Source organism: Macaca nemestrina, chromosome 7 (assembly GCF_043159975.1).
Source record: "Macaca nemestrina isolate mMacNem1 chromosome 7, mMacNem.hap1, whole genome shotgun sequence".
In the NCBI taxonomy this organism is placed as follows: Eukaryota; Metazoa; Chordata; class Mammalia; order Primates; family Cercopithecidae; genus Macaca; species Macaca nemestrina.
Genome location: NC_092131.1, coordinates 121151787 through 121176773, shown reverse-complemented (window position 1 = coordinate 121176773; position 24987 = coordinate 121151787). Strand labels below are relative to the sequence as shown.

General features: G+C 45.2%; 1 protein-coding gene and 1 non-coding gene across 4 annotated transcripts in view; one reads left to right on the top strand and one right to left on the bottom strand.

The window, feature by feature from the left end:
- The window catches only part of LOC105493114 (methenyltetrahydrofolate synthetase), a 235313-nt gene that overhangs the window by 79255 nt on the left and 131071 nt on the right, over positions 1-24987 (bottom strand). The gene's annotated exons all lie outside the window — the stretch shown is intronic.
- On the top strand, positions 9316-9387 carry TRNAC-GCA (transfer RNA cysteine (anticodon GCA)). The gene has a single exon. It is a non-coding gene; the product is annotated as a tRNA-Cys (tRNA).

The window sequence follows — 24987 nt, the reverse complement described above, 5'->3', positions numbered from 1 at the left end:
GTGACAATTGGAAAACCAATTATAAATTCCTGCACCTCTAAAATGAGACAGAACCAATGGTGCAGAGCCACAGCATGGAGAAGCAAAGGGCCTCTGCATTCGAATGTAATTTTTTGCCTGAATAAAAGGAAGGCTTGATTTAAAGAGAAAGGGCATTTTATCTGGGTGTAATTTATCTATGTTTTATTCTAAGAATATGGCCTATTTACAAAAGCTCGCACAAGTAGTCTCTGAGATTCATCCCATGTAGTCACCGCCATGGGGTCTTGTTAGAGACACTGACCTACTGACACCTACTGACACAATGCCCCATGTGTTACCCTGTTTAGTCACTAACCTGGAACAACCCATGCCTCCCTGCAAGGCCCTTTTGCATATACTTCTCTGATACTGAAGTCATATTATACTAACTGTTCCATCAACAGTGCTCTAGCAAAGCTAGATCAATCACTAGACCCCAGGTAGAGCCCTAAGTGCTCTGAGATGAAAGGCCAGGACTCAGAGCCAGGGAGCAGATATTTTGGTTGGCTCCGCCCCTCCCCCAATGTGTAACAGCTTAGAAGTGCATCCTGATTGGTCTAAGTCAGTTGTGGTGCTCCCATCCTCCTTACCAATGAATAGGTTGAGACCCCAGGATGACGTTTTTCAACATAAGGTTTTCCTGTGTCCTCAGGATTGGTCCAACTGGAGCCAATGAGACTCTAGCAAAGGTTGCTGGTGGTTCTTTCTTTAGATATTACTGCAACCACATGTGTGGTGCAGAACATTATCACCCATTCTGTTGCTAGCCTGCGAAGAGCAGAGCCAAGAGGATTGCAGGGCAACAGAATGTGTGCCACTAGATTAAGTCAACCTCCACATCTCCCTACCTCTGGGTCTCTAGTCTTGAGGCCCTTCATGTTTATGCCAGTTTGAATTTCAATCTTTTTTTGCATCCCAATTGATGTTAAACCACATCCCTGACCTCTCTCCTGAGCAGGACAGAGGCATGCAGCTGACACGAAAAGTCAAGGAGGTGGGCAGACAAAAGACCATCTCTAGGATTCTCTCACCCTCTTTATCCTCAGTCATTTTCACTACCATCTCCTGCCCACTCATGTGCCCAGAATTTAAATTTCAATGACAATAGAAATGAAATGGGCTATAGAGCTCATCTTCTTTAAACTTCTCATGATAGTTCTGAGGAAATTGAGATTTTGGGGGAAAGAAAGGGCACTTACCAAATACAATTCAGAGGCAAAACTACATCCTTTAATGCCCAATGAAAATGTCTATTTCTTAGCAAACTTTTCCCCAGTAATCACGCCCCTCCTGCACTGCCCCAGGCAGAATTGGTTATTTCTTCTTCATCACCACCAATATATTTTATATCCACCTCTGTTAGAAACAGCCCCTATATTGTTGCATAATTATTGGCTCCCACTAGACTGTGTGCTTCTTGAAGACAGGGTGCCTGGTTTTAATATGCGCTTGACTGTTAAATGAATGGAGCAACATCTTTATCAAACCCACTAATTCCATCCTTGTCAAACTCATTAATTCCATCTTTGTTAAGCCCATTAATTCCAACTTTATTCACATAGAATCTGTGATATTTCTAATTAAGGACAGTAGACAGAATCTCTTAAATGACCTCCCAAAGATGTTTCACCCTAATCCCCTGGAATCTGCGACTACAACGAGATGTCACTCTTGTGGCTATGCTATGTCATGTGGCACAACTGAACTCAAAAGGGCGAGTTAACCAGTAACTTAATGTAATGTTACATGGGCCCTTAAAATTAGAGAACTCTGTCTGGCTGGGTGCATAAGAGGAAGGCAGAAGGGAAAGAGAGATTTGAGGAAGATTTGATCCCTGTTGCAAAACAGAGGGCACAAGCTAGGAAATGCAGGCAGCCTCTCAAAGGTGAGAACAAGCCCTGGCCAGCAGCCAGCAAGGACATGAGGACCTCAGTTCTACAACCACACAGAACTGAATTCTGCCAACAACCTGAATGACTTGGAAACAGATTTACTCCCAGAGCCCCAGCTGACAGACACCTTGATTTCAGCCTTGTGAGACTCTAAGCAGAGTACCTAGCCATGCCTGCCTTCACTTCTGACCTACAACACTATAAAATAATAAATGGAAGTTTTGGAGTGATAAAAAATACTGTTTTCAGTTGCTAAGTTTGTGGTAATTTGCTATGAAGCTAAGAAAACTAATAGGGTTCTTTGTGGAGGGTGTAGGGAAGCTTTGCTAAGCAAAGAAGGGGCAAGATTACATAGTCAATCAAGACTAGAAATAGGAACCAAAGCCTCCTAGCACACAAATCTAATTTTCTTTGCACAGTGCAGAGTTTACTAAACTCAACAGAGCTAAAAATTAATCCTGCTCTAATTTGCACCCCAGGAGTCCCCCAGGCCCTGGCAGCAGCCCATGGCTCATATCATGGCACTGAGGTCTCCCTGGGAACCATATTTATAAGATCCACCCTGAGGAGCTTATATCCCTGCAACCCACTCTCTGCTCAGAACCGGCCAGTGAGAGGAGGCCATCTCTTCCTTCTCCTTTCCCACTCTTCTCCCAAGAAGCTAGGAACAAGCCACAACTCTTGGATGAAGTGAGAAGACTGGGAACTGGACTCTAACTCATCAGGACACCAAGAAGAAATGGAGACACAAGGTGGAAGTCAGTAGAGCCGAGAGGAAGCAAGCAGCTCACAGACCACGTAGAACTCCTCAGGCTACCATGCTTATTTACCGGCTGGCCCCACTCATTGCTGAACTGAGGGCTTATTTACCAGCTGGCCCCACTCATTACTGAACTGAGGGCAAAGCTAAGGTCCTACTGGCAATGACTCACAAAAAAGGCTATAAATAGGAACATTTATGACCATATTTATACAACCAAAGTTGGTTCAATGATAATGCATGGAAAAATATACTCTTTGCTGAAGAGGAATTTTAACTCCATTTGGGTATATGTTCCCAAGTGAGAAAAAAAAAAAAACTTGGGCACACAGCCTTAAGAAGTGCGCTGGCCCCTGGTAATTGCTCCAATTACCTGTGAGTTAATTAGAGACCATTATGTATTCAGAAGTGAGATTTTCATCCTTCAAAATTTGCATTTCCAGCGAGCAGCTCATTCTCTATGCATCATAAGGTGAGTGTTCCCTGCTGATTTCTTTTCCTCATATATAACCGGGCTCACTCTGCGACTGATATAATCAGAAGTCCATTAGACAGGGCCCAAAGAAGTCAGGAAAAGGTAGCAGGCTTCTGGGGCAGACAGATGGGTCTGGAATCTGTCTAGCCCCAGAAGCACATATTTAAAGAGAGACTGATAATTTGGACAGCTTTTTGCAGGGACTGCTTTTAAGTTTGCTCAGTCACAGCAACAGACTTTCCAGGAGAAACCAAATACCAGACACCTCCCTGAGTAAGAAATTCTCACTGCCTGGGTCCTAATAGGAGTGCAGGAGAAGGCTTTCAATTGTTTGGGTGGGGCCTGCCGCTCTGACTCACAGTCATCTATGGGTTGACCCAAGGGCCAGGGCTGGATAAATTTGAAGATTGTTATAATTTATTTTGCACACACCTTAGCAGGCCCCACCTGAACAACTGAAAGCCTTCCCCTGGACTCTTATTAGGGCCTAGGCTATGACCATTTCTTACCCACTGAGGTATCTGATATTTGGATTCTCCTGGAAAGTCTGTGATTGTGACTGAGCAAATTCAGAAGCGGTTCCCACAAGGAGCTGTCCAAGTTATCAGTCACCGGAAATTAGAACAATTACCAGGGTCCAGCACACTCTTTAAGGCTGTGTGCCCAGGTTTTCTTTCTCTTGGGAACACATACCCAAATGGAGTTAAAATTTCTTTTCAGCAAAGATTATATTTTTCCATACATTATCATTGAACCAACTTTGATTCAATGTGGTCATAAACCTTCCTACTTACAGCCTTTTCTGTGAGTCGTTGCCAGTAGGACCTTAGCTTTGCCCTTGGCTCAGTAATGAATGGGGCGGTCTGACCCCATAATCATCTACAGGGTGACACAAGGGCCAGAGCTGCGTAGATTTGAAGACTGTTGTAATGTTCTCAAAGGCATGGGGCTATTCATACTTTTAAACTCAGTAATCCAACAGCAGAAACCTTTTTAGACAAAAGGAAATCATCCCAAATAATGAAAAAACTTTATGTACTGTCTTAGCCTGGGCTGCCCAGAAAACTGGGCTGAAGTTGCAAACATTTATGTGCAATTACTTTATTAAAGGGTGTAATATCAGGGAAATAGTCGAGAGGGAAAAGGTGAAGGAAGCAAGAAAGGAGGAAGAACCAATAGGGGGTGCCTTACTGAGCTGCCCATTGCTAAGTATTAAGTGAGACTGATTGCTTGATCTCACTAGACAGCCTCCCAAGGCCATAGCATGACTATGACTTAGAGTGTCCGTGGAGGGGTGGGAGTGTGAGGTGAAGACTTTATTCCATGGCTTCCATCTCCCATTGGTCAAAGTTTTGCCCTGCGAAGCATTAATTCCTTCACACTTCCAGGTTACACGTGTGTGGATGTTGAGAGTGTCCCACTGTGTCTCACACCCCAGATTCAACAAGGAACCCAGGAGCCAGAGGTGAAGTGCAATAGGCTGTGAACCCATGAAGTTGGACAGGGTCTATCCGGAGTGGCAGTTCAGGAGTAGATGCCCAAAAGCCATAGAGATGGGGAAGCTGCAAGGTCATAAGAGGTCTGATACATACCTCAGTGTGGCTGTGGCTTTTCGCTGTGTCCATCTCAGTGTGGATCCCAGTGAGGAAGCCCAGGCTTGGCAGTTAAATCATCTTCTCTGTGAATCCTTATGCTAATACTCATTAGCTGTAGGACTGAGGGCAAACTAACTCCTCTGCACCTAGATATCTGTGACTGCTGAATGAGAATAATGCCTACCACACAGAAATGTTTCAAGGTTTGAATGAGATAATCTGTGTAATGTATGTAGCCGAGAACACAAACTTAACAAAACTAAATTTTCCTCTTACATAATAATAAATTGAAACAACATAAACATCCAATTATTGAAATATGGTTAAATAAACCACACTACAACCAGATAATGGACCCCTGTGTATCCTTTAAAAATAATGATACTGAATAAGTGACAAAATTGAAAATTGCTTCTGATATTGAAAAAAAAGATACAAAATTGTATAGGTACAGTGCGGGAGGAGAGTGTTGTAGCTGATATGAAATACCATGTGCAGATGCCTAGGGATATGCACATGCATGACATTTCAGGGGAAACACTAAGAATTGCTCCTGAATACTATTCATTTTTCTTTCTTGTTAACAGCACTTCAGATTTGTTCGAAGTGCTAATGTGCTCATCCTCAAGTGACAAATCATGATTTGTCTCAACCAATCTGGAATTTTTTTCTTCTCTAAATTTCCAACCTCCTTGCAGTTGGAGAAGGCCATATGATCTGTTTCTGTACAAAATAATTTAATAGGAAGTCTGCTACTTCCCATTCAAGGTCTAGTAGAGCTTTGCCTTGCTTTCATAATAAAAGGGGAAGTAACATGGCAGGCACTGTCTCTTCCTCTTTCTTTCCACTTTGGATATAGACGTGAAGTCTGGAACTCTGGCAGCCATCTTATAACCATGAGGTAACTAGCATGAGGGAAAGGTCAAGAAATTCAGCTCTGTCATTTTTGAGCCACCAAATCAACATCAAAAACTACTTTCAGTCTCTTGTTACATATTTATTTGTTTAAACATCAATGGTCAGATTTTCTGCTACTTCTAAACAAATACAACCTAACTGATCTAGGATGCCATGCTAATCAATTTACATGCCTTATCTCATTGATTTTTACAGTGGATGTTTAAGGTATGCTTTATACTTCTCAACTTTTACAAGCAAGAAAACTGAGAGCCTAAGTGATTTACCCAAAGTCACCTCACTATTAAATCTCCAAAGCATAATTTTACTCAATCTTTATCCTAAAGTCCTTCTTGCCACTTTAATAGCAAATAGCATATAGAATGCAAAAAGATTGTAAGGCAGAGAAAAGAATGCTGAGCCATGAAAATGGTAAGAGGCTGGTCAATGGTGTAGTGGGACATGCTAAGAGGTTTTCACTTTGCTGTATTGGGGATAGGGAGCAGCAATGTGCTAAGACCTACCCATCAGCAACTGCCATGTTCCCAAGGCCTTATGCATGATAGAGCTCAATAAATGCTGGGTGAATGAACAAATATATGAATGCATAAGCCAAGAAATAATTGGATAAAATTCTCTAGGTGCATAAGGAGAATGAATTAAAGCAGTCAAGGCTAGAAGTAAGAAGATCATTTAGGAGGTTATTGCACATGAGAAATGTTAAGGTATGAACTATAGCAGTGTCTGTAGGACTGGAGAGGAGAGAACAAATTCAGGAGCAACTCAGAAAACAGAATTGATAGAGTCACAGTCCTCACATGGCCACCAGCTTACCTTCCTGAAAGAACATTGTTTATTACGCTATTTGGCTGAACAAAAACTTTCAGTGGTTTCCCACACCTTGCAGAATATACCATAAAGTTTGTTCCCTACATTCATGGTCCTTCATCAGCTTCTAGCTCTACATCTGTCCCAGAATAACTACTCATCAAATTCTGAATAGAAATGCAAATTAACTAATTCATCAATTTGCATAACACTTAATCATTCACAGATGTCTCTATCTACTTATTTGTTTGTTTGGACCTTCCCTTATTTGCTATTTATTATTTTCCAACAACCATGTGGCTTAAGCAGGCAGGATTGGGCACTCACAGGTAGCATGGTTTTGCAGATGAAGGAATTAATATTCAGAAAGGCCATTTGTTAAGTTGACCCTCTGGCAAGAGCCTCCTCCATGTTACTGCCCCTGCAACTCAAAGCCTGTCCTGCTCTGCAACTTGGCTGGATCTTTCCTTGCCCCAGCCTCGTGCTGGACTCACTCAGCTTCTGGCCCAGAATGGAGGACACGCCAGCTATCCATCTGATTTATCTAATCCTCAGATGAACTCGTGATCAAACCCCACATCCAGACAGCTTTCTTAGCAAGAAAATTGAAGTCATCTCTCTTAACCCAGAAATTGGTTTACAGATCTTTGTCCCACACAGATGGATAATAAACTGCTCTGTTGAACACTATCAAATATGAAACTTCTGAAAGTTTTTTTTTTTTTTGAGACATGCTCTCACTCTGTCACCCAAGCTGGATTGCATGAATTGCAGTAGCACAATTACTACTCACTGCAGTCTTGACCTCCTTGAGCTTGAGCAATCCTCCCACCTCAGTCCCCTAAGCAGTTGGGCCCACAGGTGTGCACCACTACACTCAGTTATTTTTTTATTTTTTGTAGAGATGGAGTCTCCCTATGCTGCCCAGGCTGGTCTTGAACTCCTAGGCTCAAGTGATCCTCTGGCCTCAGCCTCCCAAAGTGCTGGCATTACAGACATGAGCCATTTGTTAGGCACTTTTCACCCTCACATTAACACCCTGGAACAGTTGGGGAAACAAGTTTCTTGAGTTAAAGTGGTTTGGCAAGAAGGGCTGAGCTGGGATTAAGATTCCACTCTTCCCAACTCTGAAGCCCCTGTTCCCTTCACTGCTGCATCCTGCTCATTTTCCAGGCCCAGGTTAACAACAATGGGGAAGAGTTGAGAGATATTTTTCTAACAGGGCAAACCTTCCTCCCAGCCCAACTCCACCATCCTGGGCCACTCCTCTAGTCACATGATCCTTTGTACCATTGGGCCCAATTGATCTTGATCTCATCCACATAGGTCAGAGACAGGGTGAGATCTTTCTCATTTCTCGTGGGAGAAAGGCAAGCTCTGCCAAGCCCAGAATTTCTGGCCCCTCCTGTCCCAGCACAAACCATTCACAGTCTTCACACAATTATTCCTGGTGCGGGGTTTCATTTCTAGGAAGCCTTCTGTCCCTCAACCTCACCAGCCCTCAGCTTTTCAGCCCAGAGGTTCAGGACATTTGAGGATTGCATGTTGGCTGTGGTCATGGGGAATTCGGTGACTACCCCGATTGGCATTCCTTACCACACCCGGGGGAATGGGGAAGCCAAGAGATGGACTGAATGCAGGCTCAGGCCTCTCTCTCCTTGCCCCCAAGGGCATCCTCTCCAGCAGGTGACTGGCCATGACAACTACAATGCTGATCTGAAACTGGTCAATGGGTTCAACAGAAGATTTGGCAACCGCAGGAACACCCGAACCCTCCGTCGGAGCACGTCCGTCTTTGAAGAGGTCACCCACTTCCCTCTGTTCTAACGGCATCTCTTCCCTCGACCTGAATTTCTAAGACGGATGGTTAGATGAACTCTCAATGTTATTTTACATTTAAAAAATGTGTGTCTCCAAGTGTGTTGTTTCTTCCCTGAGATTGGATGAAGGAGCCAGCTCTACTCCCGGCTTCTTTTCCCCCTGGAAAGGAGGTGAGAGGAGAAAGGGTTTCTCAGGCCTATGCCCTTGCACTCCATACCAACAAGTGCCAGGTTTGAAAGGAGAGGCTTCCGCTCTCCCGGGCCAGTGGGATAAGAAGGAGCCACACTGCTCAACCTCAAAAAAGCACTTCTCCAGCTATCAGCAGGGCCCCAGGTCAGAGCTGGCTATTGTTTCCATCAAAAACAGAGCAAAGGCCAAGCTCCACAGTTTACACCTATAATCCCGGCACTTTGAGAGGCTGAAGTGAGGCCAAGATGGGAGGGCTGCTTGAGCTCAGGCAGGTGGGTCACTTGAAACCAGCCTGGGCAACATGCCGAAACCCTGTCGTTACAAAACACACACATACGCACACCATATATATATATATATAGAGAGAGAGAGAGAGAGAGAGAGAGTCTCACTCTGTTAGCCCAGGCTAGAGTGCAGTGGTGTGATCTCAACTCACTGCAACCTCTGCCTCCCAAAGGGTTCAAGCAATTCTCCTGCCTCAGCCTCCCTAGTAGCTGGGATTACAGGCGCCTGCCGCCACGCCCAGCTAATTTTTTGTATTTTTAGCAGAGACGGGGTTTCACCATGTTGGTCAGGCTGATCTCAAACTCCTGACCTCACCTTGGCCTCCCAAAGTGCTGGGATTTCAAGCGTGAGCAACCGTGCCCAGCCCAGGATGTCATTTTTCAAGCGTTCCCTTTCAGTTTATTAGTGGCCAAGGGACAAGCCAAAGCAGATGATGGATAATTAAGAAGGTGGGGCTTTAGAACACAAAGCTTGCCAGAATTCTAGTGTGGGTGGAACTTGATTGTGTTGAGTCACCATAAGTGGACAAGGAAGGAGCCCCTAGCAGGTGAAGGGGGTATAGCTCAGGGGTAGAGCATTTGACTGCAGATCAAGAGGTCCCCGGTTCAAATCCGGGTGCCCCCTTCCCGGATGTTTTCTCTCCATTTTAAAGCAGTACCGTCAGCCAGTGTCACCAGAAAAGATGAAAAAACTTTCAACTTGCTCTTGTGCTGAAATTGTTCCTCCCACATTCCAGCTGCGGACTAGGACAAAAAGCCCTGTTAGGATCTCCCTTGTCTTCAGTTAAGATCATGTGCCTGAGGAGATTCTAAATCTATAAGTCTGAGAGCTGTGAACACAATTTGACAATTGGGTGTGTGTTGAAGTATAGATAAAAACGTTCCTTCAACATGTATTTTTGAAAACTTAGTACACACAAAGCTCCCTTGAATTAAAACATGAAAGAAGAGCTAGGTGCAGTGCCTTACGCCTATAATCCCAGCACTCTGGGATGCCGAGGCAGGCAGATCACTTGAGGTGAGGCAGGCAGATCACTTGAGGTCAGGAGTTCAAGATCAGCCTGAGCCACATGGTGAAACTCCGTCTCTACTAAAAATACAAAACTTAGCCGGGCATGGTGGTGTGCACCTGTAATCCCAGCTACTTGGGAGGCTGAGGCAGGAGACCTGCTTGAACCCAGGAGGTGGAGTCTGCAGTGAGCTGAGATCATGCCACTGTACCACTCCAGCCCTGTGACAGAGAGAGATTCTGTCTCAAAACAAAAACAAAAACAAAAACTCCTTGATAACATCCTTTGCCATGGTCCTTAATGCTACACAACTGCAGCCAACCACTTTCTGGGGTTTTCCTTCTGTCATTTTCACAGTGGACCACCCCTTCCCCTAGTTTCTTGTCATCAACCTTAATTAGGGTGATCTGGTGTTCAGCACCAAGGGCCTTCACCAGTCACATAGGCAGGCTCATCACAGTTGGGGACAGCACACAAGGATGGGCCCAGCACTTGTCGAAGGTTTTGGCAGCTTCTCAAATTCCACATGCTAGGCCATCATGGATGAGGGCGGCCTTCAGGACCTCTTGTAAAGCAGTATTAAGGCCCATGACACCTCCAGCAGTGATGCCTTCCTGGGCCGTGGTGGTGGATTATAGGTGAAGCTGATTCTTGAACACACCTGAGCCTCTGCCTCCATGACTCAGTGGTAGCAGGGAAAGAGCAGCAGTTTGTTCTTGGTTAACACTGCACCTAAAATGTGGTCTAGGTTGCATGAAAAGGGGTTAAACTTGGCCAAGAAGTTGATTAAGTATTTTGGCCAGTTTGCTTGTTACCATTGATGTAATAAAGATTAATATGTTACAACCTCTGAGTATTTTTATTCTTTTTTTTTTAGACAAAGTCTCACTCTGCCACCCAGGCTAGAGTATAACAGGACTGATTTTGGCTCACTGCAGCTGCAACCTTGACCTCCCAGGCTCAAACAATCCTTCCACCTCAGCCTCCTGAGTAGCTGGGATTACAGGCGTCCGCTACCACACCAGGCTGGTTTTTGAGGTTTTGGGGTTTCTTTTTTGTAGAGACGGGATTTTGCCATGTTGCTCAGGCTAGTCCAGAACTCCTGGCCTCAAGTCATCCACTCGCCTTGGCCTCCCAAAGCACTGGGATTATAGGTGTGATCCACTGTGCCTGGCCTTGAAGGATTTTTCATTTTGCCCTACTCCCCAGATGACAATGAAAAGTAGCAAATGAACAGGTGATTTTGACAGCAGCACTGAGCTGTCATAGACCCCTTGCTAACTAGCTCAGTGTTTGCTTACTTATAGCCTTCTAGAGATAACAATGAATGGCACACACTGGTTATCAAAAATGCCCACAAATACTGGCCAGACGCGGTGGCTCACACCTGTAATCCCAACACTTTGGGAGGCCAAGGCGGGCAGATCACTTGAGGTCAGGGGTTCAAGACCAACCTGGCCAACATGGTGAAACTCTGTCTCTACTGGAAATACACAAATTAGCCAGGCGTGGTGGTACATGCCTACAATCCCAGCTACTCAGGAGGCTGAGGCAGGAGAATCCCTTGAGCCTTGGAGGCAGAGGTTGCAGTGAGCCGAGATCATATCACTGTACTCCAGCATGGACAACAGAGTGAGACTCCATCTCAAAAAAATAATAAGAAAAAGAATAACGCCCACAAATAAATACTGCTTCATGTCCCATGTTGCTGTGGATACCCTAGAATCCAACTGGCCCAACATGATTTGGAGGGCACTGCCAGACTCCTAGGTGTCCCCCAACAAGAGTCCTCAGGGACATCCTTCATCTAAGACCAAGTCAGCCCCTCCCTATCTAGATCTGTCCTGATCTCAATCTTCCACCTAACCATCTCTAAAAACAATTTCCGGCTAAACTCCATTTCTTCTTGCATTTCTCCATTTGTACATGTTGTTAAAAGGCTCTGGTCCCACTCTAAGTCTGTCCTCTCCAGTCCATCCACTGTACTGCCACTGGCATGATCTTTCTAGATCTTTGCTTTCAATGGCTTCCTATGCCTCAGATAGAGTGTGTGGCCTTTTGTGATCTGACCTCATATGCCTCTCCATCCTGTGGCGCCATCCCTGCCTCACACCTGGTGCCCTCGGGACACCGCGTTTCAAACCTGTCCCCCACACACCTGGGCCTCTGCTCAAGCCAGCCAACTCCTTTTCATCCAGAAAAGTCTGACTCTTAAGGCTCAGAGTAAAAGACACCTCAGGGGAGTTTCGTTTCCCCAGCATTTGGCGCAATTACACACTTGTTATATTAGATGGACAACGTTTTTTTTTTTTTTTTTTTTGGCCAGCATGATTTCATTCCTACAACCCTAGGAAGTAAGTTTCCACACTTTGCTGAAGAAAAAAAACTGAATCTCAAGACAGTGATGTGCCCAAGATCTTCTGCTAGTAAGTGTAGCAGAGCCAGTTGGACTCCTACTCAAGTTCAAGACTCGATTAGGCCCCTTGTGTTGGGAAGAATGGGTTTCTTACTGAAGTTCATTTAAGATCTTCTTGGATTCAGTTCAACAGTTTCTCCTTTCCTCCTTCTTTCCTTAAGACTGACTGCCTCTGTCTCCCACGGTGCCTTCTGGCCTGGGCCTGCCTATCGTATTTTTGCTCATATCTCCCTGCTTGCTCCTACTGCCTGCCTGCCTGCTTGCACTCTTGGCTTCACGTGAATAAAAGCAGCTATTGCAGTACCAGAAAGGATATTCTCTGTAGACACCACAGTCTGAGCAAAGGTGCGCAGACAAAAATGCTCTTGGTAGTCCAGGGCAGCCAGAACTGAGGTGCCGTGGTGGCTGGGAAATCCATTCAGGCTCTTCTTGTGTTGCAGTATTTTTGTGTTCGTTTTCATAGAGACAGGGTCTTGCTATATTACCCAGGCTGGTCTCAAACTCCAGGCCTCAAGTGAACCTCCCACCTCACCCTCCCAAAGTGCTCGGATTACAGGCACTAGCCACCGTGCCTGGCCAAGTTCCAGTATCTTTGGACAGGAAATGGAGTTATCTAAGGATAAGGCCAGAGCCTTAGAGAGATTCTGGCTAGAGTTAAGGGTATGGCCAGTTTAAGATGGCTGTTGAAAACGTGGCAGTGGATAAGTCCCTCAGTACAGCATTATGTACTGGAGGACTCCAGGGCCTGCTGTCTACAAATGCTAGTTTCAAAGACGGCTCTGGTTAGATGAGCCTGTCCTAAATTACAGATTATCTAATCCCACAAAACTCCATACCCTATGGACTTTAGTGTTCATGAGTCTGTGACAATTTCCAAAGTACAGAAAAAAAAAATTATACCAGGTGCAATTTAAGAGTTAGGAGTTAGAAAGTACTTCAATTTTGTACAGTCACTAAAACGTCCTATTCATGATGAGAAGAATTACAGACTGCGATTGTGGGTTCCATCGTCTTTCCCTAGTGATGGTAGGTCTGAAATGGAAAATGCAAACATAGCTGCAAAATTAACATTAAATCAGAAATTTTTTTAACTATTGGAAGCTGGTCAGGAGTAGTGACTCACCCCTGTAATCCCAGCACTTTGGGACGCCAAGGCGGCAGAGTGCTTGAGCCCAGGAGTTCAAGACCAGCCTCGGCAACAGGGCAAAACCCCATCTCTATAAAATTCAAAAAAAAAAAAAAAATTGGAAGCTTAGCTCATGTTATAGGCTAGATCAACTTGCTTAATCTCTCAGCCAGTGAGTCTTTTTAGTGAAAGATAAAGTTGCTTTTAGTGAAAAGTGTTACTGCCAGAGACCATGAGAATCTCCAAGGCCAATGGAAATGATCAAAGCTAAGCTTGCTGACCACACTAGCAGGTACCTTGATTCTTAACTTTACTCCTAAGGAAAAGATACTGACCTTACCTGGAAATGCAAAAGAATTCACAAGCTGCGAAGGGGAAGGAAAACAGGGAGAGAAGCTCTACAGGGCGATGGTGATAGAAGGGGTCCAGGCCTGCCTGGACTCAGGCCAGCTTGGAGTGTGCCCAGCAATGCTGGGCTTCTGATCCTCTAGGAGCCAGCACCTTAGGCTGTAAGACAAGAACACTACTGTGGACCTTCCAGTGTGGCTGTGAGAATTAACTATGTAAAGCTCTTAGTATAGCGCCAGGCGTGTAACAGGCACCTAAATACTGGTTCTCTTTGCTTTTCCAGTTCCCAAATAAATCAGTGGTTAAACCCAAGGGATGTTTAAGGATCCCACTGGGTCTCATTGATCAGGAGACCGCGTCATTCTCGGCCACAAGTTGCAATCTCCAGACACAGCCCTCAGGGATATGTTCAACAACTGTCTGTACCTATGAGCAAGTCTTTTAAACCAGAAAGTGATTAAAAGCCTTTACGTGGCTCCCCTGAAAAGGAGAGGGGACTAAATTCTGTTACTACATGCCAGGATAGTGGTTACTTCTGGTGGGGGGAGGGACCAGGAGTTCTTGGGGGACAGCCAGGGTCTGTTTCTTAATCTGGGTGCTGATTGGTTATGTAGTGTTCCGTTGGAGAAAATCAAGCTGAATTATAGATGTATAATAGTTCGATAGGTTTGTTTTTGTTGTTGAGACAGGGTCTTGCTCTGTCACCCAGGCTGGAGTACAGTGGCATCTCCAAGGCTCAAGCGATCCTCCTACCTCAGCCTCCTGAGTAGCTGGAATTACAGGCGTGCACTGCCACACTCAGCTTTTAGGGGGAGGTTTTCTTGGCAGAGACAGGGTTCGCTCACCACATCGCCCAGGCTGGTCTCAAACTTCTGGGCTTAAGTGGTACACCCACCTTGGCCTCCCAAAGCCCTGGGATTACAGGCATGAGTGACAGCGCCTAGCCAGGACTATGTATCTTAAACCTAGGGAGTGAAAATGAAGACTAATACCCCATCTCTTCTACTGTGCAAGAGGATTCCTCAACAGACCCTGACCCGACAGCTGCCAGAGCGTAACCCAGAGAACCCAAGCTGTGAAACTACTACCACTGAGCCTTGCTCAGTCAATGCCACGGCTGCAGAAAGGGGGTCTGCCGGGTGACCCCAGCTGCAGAAAGGTCTGAGGAACAGCTCTAAGTCAGGATAAGTGGTGAGTGAGAACGTGGAGGCCCTCTAGTCACTAGAAAGAATTCCATGCCCGTCAGCTATTGCCTTCCCTAAATAAAGGAATATTCATGACAAACACAAAGCTTTCGTCCCAGTTAGCACACTGATCTGGGCGGGGCATGCTATCTAGCAAAGGGCTGGGGACAACAGGCTGTGGTCATGAGACTGACATCCACTCTACAGGATCATGGTTTGGGGGTACTTGGCTATGATGTTGTTTGTTTTTTTAGACAGAATTTCACTCTTGTTGTTCAGGCTGGAATGCAATGGCACAACCTTGGCTCAACGCAACCTCTGCTTCCCGAGTTCAAGCAATCCTCCTGCCTCAGCCTCCCGAGTAGCTGGGATTACAGGCATGCACCACTACACCTGGCTAATTTTTTGTATTTTTAGTAAAGACAGGGTTTCTCCATGTTGGTCAGACTGGTCTCGAACTCCCGACCTAAGGTGATCCCCCACCTCAGCCTCCCAAAGTGCTGGGATTATAGGCATGAGCCACTGCGCCCAGCCAGCTATGGCTTTTAAAAAGTTCTTATTTGTCAGAGTAATAGACTGTAGTATTTGCAAGTAAAATATTACCACCCTAGAAACATGCTCCTTACTTGACCTCTGCTTCGAAAGCCACTATCAGCTGGAGAGAGACGGTGGCCAGAAGGCACTGATGGAATGAGAGGAAAGAGCCAGCACAGTCGAGATGCAAGAAGATTCCTCTATGATGGCAAATTGGATGGTACACAGTTCTAGAGTAGTGCCCCAGTCACTGGGTCCCAGGAGGCAGGAGAAGCAGGGCTGAGAGGGACGACACACTCCAGGGCTCATGTCACACTGATATGTGCACCAGGAACGACAGCCATATACTTCCCTAAAGATCAACCCACCCACCAGTTCAGTCAAGAATTATACTTTGATTCTTCATGTTTGGCCACTGAAGATCAAATCCACCATGATGAGAGGATTTCAGCACAACAGGCTCTTTCCAGCCATGACAGACAGAGATGTCCAGGCTCTTGAGGAGAAACAAAAATTCCTTTGACTTCTCTTGCAAGGACCAAAGAGATAAATTTTTTCTTTATGATCTGTTGAAATATTTATATAGACTTTAAAAAAACAACTAACAGTCCATTCTGTGCTCTGTTTCCCTGGAAAGTTTCTCATGATCGCCCCTCCGGGAGCTAGAGGGGTTGTGTGTGTCTGGGAACAAAGGATTAAGGCACTTTAAAATAAGCAATGAAAATCCTAGTGTGACACTCAGAAGCAGATGGTGGGTTCGAGGGGGCCAAGGGGTGGGAGGCGGGTGCTTGGATTGAGGAACTGAGCGCCACCTTTTGGGAAAGCCAAGTGGAGACAGAAGCGTCAGGGCAGGAAGCCCAGCTGGGGAAGGCCCAGTTCCTTCTTTGCTGCCTCCTAGGGGACCGGAGGCAGCAAAGTCCCTGCATTTCCACTTATCAGGGCCAAAGACCCAACCTCTGACCCTCCACCCACTCCAGTGACCTGCACGCTAAGTTGGGTGGTCTCTGACTAAAACAGACTTAAGCCAAGAACTGGGATTGGACTCCCAGAAGACCCAGGGAGAATCCCCTTCAAGCCGTTTCAGGCAGAAAGGACCTGAGAAGCATGGAGGGAAGAGCCAAGGACACGAGAGGCTTCCAAGGCTCCGAGAGCAGCAGCAAGAAGGGGCCAGCCACATGGTGGGCGTGGACCTGGCTCGGCACATGAAGAAGATGTGCTGCCACTGCCATCTCACCCTGTGTGGGGGAGACTGTGCAAAGTCTTCACAGCCAGCAGCAGCCTCGATACGCCCCGAGTGCCTTTCACATGTACTTGTGGAGAGAGATATATACACATATATATTCATTATTTTCAACTGAAATAAATGCAACGGATTCGGGTTCATTCCCCTTTGCAATGAGTTGCTCATCTTTGCCATGAGTTGGGACTACAGTTGTTCCCTGCCCTGAGGGGTTCACGCCTTCAGGACCGGCTCACCCCCACTGAGGGAAAGTGGTCCTGGGATCCGGAGAAGAGAGGACACACACCACAGCACGTGACCAAGAGGAGGGCCTACCTCACAAGACTGTTTCTAACCCTGAGAATTGTGAAGGACTGACTCGGAGAGGGGGCTGGGGTTAAAGGTCACTGGGCTTTTTATTCCAGTTGAAGCAGACTCGGACGGGACGGTCCCATCCACAAGAAGGGACAGCCCGGCAGTCCTAGGAGCACTTGTCCGCAGGCCTGGCAGTGGTGCTTGGAAAGCTTCATGCTGAACTCCTTCCAGCAGTTGTGGCAGTGTAGGATTTCATGCCAGGCACCCAGTACGCAGGCCTGGCCACATCCTTTACCAGACCTATGCCAGGGAACAATGGTCAGGCACCCAAAGCCCAATACCCCGAGTCCCAACTAGCAGATGCTTACTGGCTTATAATTCCAACTGCACACAGAACCACTGACAGAGCTTTATAAAAATACAGATACCCAGGCTCCACACTCAATCCAGATCACAGTCTCACTTTCGCCCAGGTTGGAGAGCAATAGCATGATTTCGGCTCATTGCAACCTCTGCCCCCTGGGTTCAAGCAATCCTCCCACCTCAGCCTTCCAAGTAGCTGGGACTGCAGGCATGCACCACCACGCCTGGCTAATTTTTGTAGAGACGGGGTTTCACAATGTTGTCCAGGCTGGTCTTGAACTCCTGGCCTCAAGTGATCCACCTACCTCAGCTTCCCAAAGTGCTGGGATTGTAGGCATAAGATTATAGGCATAAGCCACCATGCCCTTTATTTTTCTTTTGAGACAGGATCTCACTCTGTTGCCCAGGCTGGTCTCAAATTCCTGGGACTCAAGAAACCCTCCTGCCAGAACCTCCCAAGTAGCTGGGATTATAGGCACGCACCCCCACACCCAGCTCCTTGATATTTATATATCTATGAAGCCCTCCTTGTAAACTGAAGGGGTAGCTGTGTTAAGAACCCCTGGAGGAACTATAAAGAAGTCTGGGCTCTGGAGTCACTCAAATCCCACCCAATTCTATTGAGATCAGGTTAATCAGCAGCTGCTGGATTAAGAAAGGTTAGCTAAGGCCGGGCGTGGTGGCTCACACCTGTAATCCCAGCACTTTGAGAGGCCAAGGCGGGCAGATCACTTGCGGTCAGGAGTTTGAGACCAGCCTGGCCAACATGGTGAAACCCTCTTTCTACTAAAAATACAAAAATTAGCCGGGTGTGGTGGTGTAATCCCAGCTACTTGGGAGGCTGAGGCATGAGAATTGCTTAAACCTGGGATGTAGAGGTTGCAGTAAGCCAAGATCATGCCACTGCACTCCAGCCTGGACAACAGAGCGAGATTCAGTCTCAAAAAAAAAAAAAAAGAAAAAGAAAAGAATAGAAATGTTAGCTAACCTCTCAGGGGCTTACTCATCTTTAACAATCCACCTTCAAGAGCTGTGATGAAGATGAGAAGAAAGAACGTGCCTCACCCACTGGCCTGGTACTGAATACCCTGTAGATGCTTAGGGTGGGAGCACTTGGTGAGCACAGCTTGCAGGCTATGCTCTGCCTTCTGTACCAAGGACAGTCCTTGCCACTCCCAGGTACCCCTGAGGATAGATGCAACCTGAGATTTAAGCTTGGGCAAATCCAGGAATTCCTACATCATCTACTCACTTTGTGAGATGCAATGAGGAAATCTGCTCCAGGCCATTTTCATCACTACCCACTTTTGCTCACTCCCCTACAACGTGCCTCACTACCCCAGGCCTGGCCAGCCTTGCCTAAGCCCGCCATGCACTGATTCATTTTCCTCCTGCTCCCCCTTGCCATCCTGAATACAAAATACCCCTCATGTCCAGAGCTGGGTAACTATTTTAAATCTTTTTTTTTTTTTTTTTTTTTTTTTGAGACAGAGTCTCACTCTGTTGCCCAGGCTGAGTGCAGTGGCGGGACCTCGGCTCACTGCAAACTCCGCCTCCCAGGTTCACACCATTCTCCTGCCTTAGCCTCCTGAGTAGCTGGGACTACAGGCACCCGCTACCACGCCAGGCTAATTTTTTGTATTTTTAGTAGAGATGGGGTTTCACCGTGTTAGCCAGGATAGTCTCCATCTCCTGACCTTGTGATCCACCCACCTTGGCTTCCCAAAGTGCTGCAATTACAGGCATGAGCCACCGCGCCCGGCCTTCTGAAAGCTTTTTAATGGACAAAGATGATTCTAAATCTTTCCAAATCTTCTCATGATGAATGCCCTTGCAAACATTTTCACTCTGGCTGGAATGTTTGTCAGTATCTGGAGTTTCTGGCTAAGTACAATTTGTCTTTCAAAACCCTACCTTAAGTCTATCTCTTTCAGGAATTCCTCGGGGGCAGAGTTGGTTCACTGCCCACCAAAGACTTATACTTCCTTTCTATAGGTCAGAGCTGATTTTGGAAAAAGGCTACCCAGCCAGGGAATAAATTTCCAACCCTCTAAAGCCTAGATGGGACTATTTGATTGGTTCTAGCCAATAAAATGTGAGGAAAAGGGATGAGTGTCACTTCCAGGCTAAGATAATTAAAAACTGCATGTATCTTCTTTAGTCTCTCTCTTCTTCTATCAGCTGGTTGGAGTTCAACCCTCACAGAGACTCCAGAAGCCACAGCAGGTTGAAGATGCATGGCCTCTATTGGACTGAGTCTCCAGACACGTAGAGTAGAACTTCTCCATCTCCCTACTCCCTCACCTACAACCCCAATCCCCACCTACCAGAAACACCTGCAATAAACTATTAGATGGATAAGAAATAGCTTCCATAAAGTCAAGCCATTGAAACTTTGGATTTTGTTGTTGTTGTTGTTGTTGTTGTTGTTGTTGTTGTTGCTGCTGCTGCTACTGCTGCTACAGATATTATGATAACATACCCTTCAAATCTCTCCCATATAGTTTACTATTCCTTTTTAAGCTGTACTAGAACAAGAGTCCATGGCTGCTCTTGCTTTGTTATTATATAACACAGATATTCATGTGTCCGTCTTTCCTACTAGTTTATATCTCTTGAGGGGAGGTACTGGGTTGTTCTTTACTCTGCATGTCTAGTTACTGGAACAGAATGGCTAGTCACTAATGTTTGCCAAATCAGTTTCTGAAAAAAATAAATGAAATTCTGTGATGTTTAGTAGTTTACACAGCACTTCCCCATATTTGATTTCAGTTTTGAACTGCACTCATTCAGCATATCTTTGTATAAAACTGTTTGTTCTCTGAGTGGGGAGACTCTGGTAATACGGTTCTTATTATCCTGGTTTTACCAAAGAAAACTTTGACACTCAGAGAGTTTAGATTGTCAGAGTGGCCTGGCTAAGTATGGGTACTATGTGCCACAGGATGGTGGCCATAATGATTGTCTCTTAAGTGATTCTCACTTAGATGTATGTGGTCAGGGTGACCTAGCTAATAACTTGCCTTCTGTTGTAGCAACATTTTCTCTCTTTCTCCTTTGAAGAATTGTTCAGAGATTTCACTGCCTGGTGAGGTATATGAGGAATGTCAATTCTCTCATCCCCAGGCCTGCCTCCGCCTAGCCTGTGCAAATATTGTCTCAGAAACATAGGATGCCATAAAACATATACAATTACTTTGTAAATCATAGAGGCAATAGCAGGTGAGCTGGTGCCCAGATACATGCCTACTGGGTTTAATGCAGTGTGCTGTACTCTGGAATCACTGATGGGTTTAAATCCAGAAAATTAAAGTGCAATACTAAATGCCAGAGGTCGGCATCCTGGCACTGGCACCCCTATCTGTAGCAGACACTGTTGGCTGCCTACTCAACGGCCATCTGCCTCTTCTTCCTAAGAAAACCTGATTTTGTCCAAGGACAACAATCTCCCTACACGGCCACGGCTCCTGCTTTAGGGATGGGCATGTCATGCGATGCTGGCCCAGAGATGTAAGGAGAAGTCTGCTGGGGACCTCCTGTGAAGGATAAAAAAGAGAGACAAGAAGAGGTGATCTTCCGGCCGGGCGCGGTGGCTCACGCCTGTAATCCCAGCACTTTGGGAGGCCGAGGCGGGCGGATCACAAGGTCAGGAGATCGAGACCATCCTGGCTAACACTGTGAAACCCCGTCTCTACTAAAAATGCAAAAAATTAGCCGGGCGAGGCGGCGGGCGCCTGTAGTCCCAGCTACTCGGGAGGCTGAGGCAGGAGAATGGCGTGAACCCGGGAGGCGGAGCTTGCAGTGAGCCGAGATCGCGCCACTGCACTCCAGCCTGGGCGACTAAGCGAGACTCTGTCTCAAAAAAAAAAAAAAAAAAGAAAGAAAAAGAAAAAGAAAAAGAAGAGGTGATCTTCCTTTTTCAGGTGAATGTGGCCAGGTTTGGATGTGATGTATGGAACTACTGCAGCCAATTTGGAGATGAAAGCAATGTACAGACAAGGCCAGAGCCAAAAGATACCCAGGGAAGAACAGTCAGAGCTCTAAAGTATCACACCTCCAGTCTGTCTGACCGATGGGCTTCCTTCCTACGTGAGATGATAAATTCCTGGGTCCGTTAAGCCTTTTTGAGTTTACTTGCATTTGAACACACTGTAAACAATACATTACCAATATCAGCCAGTCATTGAATTTCGTTAACTGTAACAGAAAACTCAAGAGAAGCTGAACCAGGCATGGTGGCTCATGTCTGTAATCCAAGCCACTCAGGAGGCCGAGTGAGGAGGATCGCTTGAGCCAGGGGATTGAGACCAGCCTGGGCAACATAGCAAGACCTCATCTCAAAAAGAGGGGCAGGGGAAGAGAGAGAGCGAGAGAGAAGCCTAGTAAGAAAGGAGATTATTTCTGTCCTGTAATAGTAAAGCTAGAGACAGATTTCATGGCATTGGTTTATTGGCTCAAGGATGTCAGGGCTAAGATCTCTAAAATTATCTTGGCTTTTTCCTCATATTTGGAAAAAAGATGCTTCAGCTCCAGTCATTGTATCTGAGTTCCAATAATGGGGAAGGACCACAAGGAGGAAGGCATAGTGTTAACTTTAAGAAAGCAAAACTTTATCAATAATCCCCAGAAGGTTTTTGTTTCCAAATACTGGTTTCAAAGATGGTGTAGAATAACAGTTTTTCATCTGAGCACAATGCCATTCTCAACAAAGGGGTTTTTGTTTGCTTTCTTTCGTTTTAGTAAGGAAAAGGAGGAGAATAGCTACTGGGTAGAAAAACAGAAGTTTCTGTCATATCACTTTTTAATGTTGAGAGCTGAAACTTCCATTGAAAGAAGAATCTGTGTCCTCAACTGGAATATCCAGAATCCAATCAAAGTAGGCAATGAGTAGTCAAAAAGTACCATGCATGAATGATCTCTGACACCATAAAAGATCTAACAAAGGAGAAGTTTTGTAACCAAAGGGGATACAAGCAAGGGATCTGGACAACAAAGGTGAGAGTTTAAACAATCATCTGAGCATGGATCTTGAGAAAATCACGGCAAGGAAATGGTGCTTTGCCTCAGCCTGGGAGCTGTTTGGGAATGAATGAGTTGCAAGTATTGTTAGTCCAAGGTTTGCTGAGACAGTAAGTGGAGAAGCTGTCTGTATGGGGAAGGAGAGTACAAAAAGGTAGCTCCACGACCTCACTTAAACGATGTTATTCTTCTATTCAAGAGCTTTACTAGCTGTTCCCAGATGGAAACTGAAACCCATGCAATCATCTTCCTGCTCCCCCAATTTTCTAGTAAAATGTCTAAGAACATAAAGACAGAAAAATCTGTATCAGCGCAATGGAGAGTACCATCAAAGGCAAGAAATTTTATAGAATTCATGTAGATTGAAACTGGTTGAAGAAATGTTTAGTCATCTCCTAGTTGATAGCATCTAAAGAAGCTCTTATAGGCAGCAAGTGGGATGTATCCCTAGTAGAACCATTCTTCAGCCATTCTTTTTCTCTTGTCACTCTGAGATTCAAATTGTTCATACAGCTGGTCTCTGTCTGATATTGTCCAGTGGTATGCTGGTTCACATGTAACAATAAGCTCTCCAGGGAGCGAGAGATGGTTCCTGGTGTGTGGCATTTGCTGATTTCCATGATAAATAACTCCACTAAGGTCAATTTCAGTTCAGTTCTTTGTCACTGAACAAAGAGTTGGAAAATATGTGCATAATTGTCTCTCATAAGCTAGTGAAAGCTAGCTGTACTACACCACTGGCATTGTGGCACAGATTTTGAATGCTCTGTTCTGGGTTTGTTGTGGGTTGTTGCTTTTTTAAAAAAATCTTTTTCCTTTTTAAATTTCATTTAGCTAATTCTGATTAACTTATCTTCAGGTTCACTGATCATTTCCTTGGCTGTGTTGTGTCTACTAATAAGCCCATAGAAAGTATTCTTCTGCGTTACTATGTTTCTCAGTCCTAGCATTTTCATCCAATTATTTCATAGTTTCCATCTCTCTAATAAAATCAACCATCTGGTTCATGCATGTTGCCCCCCTTTTCCATTATCGTTTTTAACATATTAATCATTGTTGTTTTAAATTTCCTGTGTGACAGTTCCCACTTCTGTGTCATATCTGAGTCTGCTACAGTTTATTTCTTTGTCTCTTCACAGTGTGTTGGTTTCTTCTTGCTTCTTTGTATGCTTCATAAATACATGTTGAAAGCTGATAGGATATGAGAGAATATATTAAGTAAGTATTACACCTGGAAATGCCTTTCCTTCTGCCAGAACTTTAATGTGATATTTGAATCAACTTAGTTGGAAGTTAAACAAGTTTTGGAATTTGTTGTTGTTATGGTTAATCTCAGTGTTCTATAGTCTTCAAAATTCTCCAATGTTGCTTTTTGTTCAGAGTGGGGACTGGTATGCCAGAGAGGGTTTCTTAACATATGCTCTACTCACAACTTTGGGGCTTCCCTTCGCACTGAATTTCAGGGAAGATTTCCTCCCATGCTGCTGTCCCTCTCCCAGAATATCCCACTGTTTCTTGACATTTATTAGCCTGATGAGGTGGGTGAAAAACAGGGGGCAGCATTTTCAGTATTCTTAATTAAACCTCAGACATGGACAGGCACTGTATCCACAAATCTTAAGGGTGGAATATTTTCAGTGGTCCTTCCCTGCCCCCAGTTGTAGGTCTGGACTGGTCACATATCCTTACCCATCTCTTAGGGACAGAGGGTTTTTTCTATTTCCTTCCACCCACTGCAATGCGTTTTCACCAGTGCCCTATAGGCAAAGTACTTTTCCCTATCCCACAGGACTTGGGACTTTTGTCCCAGAGAGAAGATGCTGTTCCACTCCACCAGTGCTGCACCAGAATGGACACTTTCTTAGGACTCTTACCCTGCCCCTAATCTTTTTTCTGAGCACCTGTTGAGATCCTTGGAGAAGAGTCTCCGGTGGGTGGGAATTCCCTTTGTGTCTGTGGTCCCAGATACTATATATTCTCTCACTAGCCCACACTCTGCCTTTAACATTTTGTTAAGGTTTTAGCTGAATTCTTCTTACCAGCATCCACTGTCATCTACCCTGGGTAAGGAAATGCTCATGACCCATCTCTCCTTGGTGATGCTGCCTTTCCCTAGATTTTATTTCAGTCAGTTGTCCTGCAGCCTCAGCTCTCTGATTAATTCAAGAAAAGTTGTGTATTTGTAGATTTCCAGTACTGTCTTAGCTATAAAAATGAAAACTAGTTTCTTCCCTGCTCTCCACATCCCAGGCAGAAAGCAGAAGCCCCAAATATGGACTCTCCATATGTAAATTATAAAAGGATGCTGTGTTCATCTGTAAAAATAAATTTCAAAATCTCTGTGAAATATATATATTTCTTTAAATCTTATTCTCAAAGTTATATAAACTATTTTGCTATTATTAAAAATTGAAGATATGAAACTGGTTTGTTGATGGTCTGAACTCAGTGGGACACAAATATGAATTTTTTTCAGAGTCTTCGACTCTGCCTTGTCTATTTCTCTTATCAACACCTTGATGACACTTAGGACAAAACCTACATAGCTCTCTGGTCACTTTTAGGTAATTTTTTAAAGGTCCAGTTGCATTTAAAACTTAAACTTCTTATCATCCTCTCTCCTCTCCCAAGTGTTTTCTTAGTTACACCGACTGACCATCCATGCCCTCCATATAGCAGGCACTCAAGTGC